This window comes from Etheostoma spectabile, unplaced genomic scaffold, assembly GCF_008692095.1.
Source record: "Etheostoma spectabile isolate EspeVRDwgs_2016 unplaced genomic scaffold, UIUC_Espe_1.0 scaffold362, whole genome shotgun sequence".
Taxonomy (NCBI): domain Eukaryota; kingdom Metazoa; phylum Chordata; class Actinopteri; order Perciformes; family Percidae; genus Etheostoma; species Etheostoma spectabile.
Genome location: NW_022605592.1, coordinates 692,565 through 695,436, shown reverse-complemented (window position 1 = coordinate 695,436; position 2,872 = coordinate 692,565). Strand labels below are relative to the sequence as shown.

The following is a 2,872-nucleotide window of genomic DNA, read 5'->3' as shown; positions in this document are numbered from 1 at the left end:
CAATATTGCATCCAAAATATCTGCTCTGATTAATGATACTGTGCCTGTTACTGTCAATGTCTTGATTCTGAATGACCTGTCAGCATTCCAGCTCTCTAGAACTCAAACTTGCTGCATTAGCTGTACTTACAGCTGCTAAGAGGGTGATTGCAACCCGTTGGAAACCAAATCATGACTTGTCTACTCGTTCTTGGACCCTTTTTTTTTGGGATGTCATATAAATGGAACTCTCCATGGCTCACATAAATGGAGTCCCAGGAACGACTTTGGACACTTGGCCTAAATACGTGGTCTAGATTGTTTACTCACACAGTACCTTTTGCCTTTTTTGCTGTTTTCAAAATGTTCTTTGATGCTAAAACATCAGTGCAGAGACTGTAGCAATCTGTAGCACTGTTGTTAATATAAACCTAAAAGCCGCCCTTCCAGCAACATCTGTAAACGCTGCAGAGCATCACAGGGACATTCGCAAGCAAGAAGGTACAAATACATTCACACTCATTTACTCATCCACATGTTTGTGTGGTCACGTACAATCCATTAACGCTGTTTAAATTGATCACAATCAATGTATTCCTCCCTCTTTTACTCTCCTCTGACTCACCTTGTTAGTATTAGATCTCTCTCCTTTCACTCACTCTTGCCTCACCATCCTGCCTCCTGCCGCTCCCTCCTTCATTTCCCCCCCTCCTTTATATCTGGCTTACCCCCTCTCTCTTCTTCCTTGTCTTTTCATATCTCAGCTGTGCAGAAAGTAGCCTCTGTAGCCAGTGGGCATCTGGCACAGTCTCCAATTAATGAGACAGCAAGATGTTTTTTCTCTCTTTGGCTCTCCTCTCAGTCTGTAACTTCCCCAGCTGAGCACATGAACTTGAACCAATCAGGCTGCCAGCTGTGTATGTCTAACCAGCACTGGCGGGAAAAGTAGCAACAAAGACAAAAACAGACAAAAAAGAAGCAGCAAAAGAATTCTGAAGATCAGTGACTGGTGACCCATCTTTCAGACATTGCCTTTTAGAGGCTTGAGATGTGTTAGAATATTGAAATACTTGCTTTTAACCATGCCTATTCTGCAGAACATATATTGTGAAAATCCTCAGAAATAATCACTAGACATTTGCAAGGTGGAATTAAACATATCTTGGCGTTCACATTCAGCTGAAAGGACCATGTTGAAAGTTTGTGTTCCCGTCAACAGCAGACTTTATTCTGTATTTTGTATTAGTGTATGGCGTGGACAAAAATGTTTTAGGCTATACTAGAAAACTTATAGGGGAAGTCAGCATGGTATGGCAACATCATGCTGCATCATGAAGTCGGCTTAGTATCGGAAGTGTATGCAGTATGTTACCATGTCAATGGTACACAAAAAAATGATTTTTGCCCTGACCATTCTGCTATGTTGATTTGAAGTGAAATGGCCTTTCTATCTATTTTGTTTCTATGGACTGAAAGTCCCTTGCTGCAAACTCAACCCTTCTAAAAACTCATTTTTTTCTATCTCTCTCAAACTTTTAAACAATGCTGCTTGAGGCTGTAGAGTACAGTACAGTAGTTTCACGGTGTTTTACTGTGGAATAAGGAAAAATGTGTTACATGCAATAGGTTCTTACTACGGGATTTGTGGAATACTTTATATGCAGTATATAGTTGTGACTGGTAGAGCTGGTCCTGTGTTGTTTTTTCATATGTTCTCTCAAGGCATTTATTGAAATGTGCAGCTCTTATGTCCAAAACAAATTTTCAAAAGAATGTTTTTTGTTGTGGGTTGGGGTTTTTGTTTGGGGTTATTTTCCCATTTGACCTTCCCTGTGTCTTCGTCCCGGTTTTCTCCCTAGTCTGGTGTCATAGATCCTGTCTTATGTTTCCTGTGTGGTTTGTTATGCTGCTGCTTTATTTTGGCGGTCAGTTCTGTCTTGTCTTGGCTTGTCTAGTCTAGCTTTACTTTGTTTGTCTGATTGTCTTGCCCCGCCCTAAGTGATCCACCTGACGTCTACCTGTTCCCGTTACTCTACCTCTTGTATTTAACACCATGGTTTCCTTGTCTCTTGTCGGATCATTTGTTTGTCGCCTGTCAGCACGTCGGCTTTGTCCCAGTGTCCCTGATTTGTTCCTGTTTCCTTGGTCCTGGTGATTATACGTTTTGCCTTTTTTTGGATGTTTGCTTTGCCTTGTATTCTGGGTGGTTCGTTTTGTTGAGGCTTACTTTGTGTTTTTTGGACAATAAACCCCTGGTTACTACCCGCCTGCCTGCCTGCTGTCCTCATCTCTGCATTTGGGTCCAATCCCCACTCCTCCATAACAGTTTTTATTCCACTATTTAACCTAATGTCTAACCCACTCATGGAATAGGGGAGAGATGACATTAAGTTTGAATTGATTTGAGAGGCCAGATCTATTGAAGCATGTTGCTGCCATGTCACAAAAAGGGATCAGTGTCATGTTATAACATGACAGTTTATTGTTATAACATGTTTTTCACTTTATTACGTTAAAGAAAAGTAGGTTGGGATGATCCTGGAACTGCATTCTTGCACCTTTGATAAATAATTAAATCAAGCTTTTATTTTTAAATTGCTGAAGTCAGTTGAGTGAAGTAATAACTTTTTCAGTAGTCTACCAGTTACAATTGGGCTGAGTATGGAACGGCACACTAATGTGCTGACTGATGCAACGTTTTTGTGTTTTTAGCTGACTAAAAATAATACATATCGAATTTGTGACGCTGTTTTGCTGTCATCTACAACACAAGTTACTTTTTTATTTAATTGTTTGCCATCAATGCCACCATAAGCCTAGACCTAACCTTTTAGAAGTGATAACATCCATTTAAAAGTCTAGAACACACACACACACACACACACACACACAC

General features: G+C 40.4%; 1 protein-coding gene across 3 annotated transcripts in view; it reads right to left on the bottom strand.

Moving 5' to 3' along the window:
- The window catches only part of cnih3 (cornichon family AMPA receptor auxiliary protein 3), a 205,055-nt gene that overhangs the window by 42,233 nt on the left and 159,950 nt on the right, over positions 1 to 2,872 (bottom strand). The window lies entirely within an intron of this gene.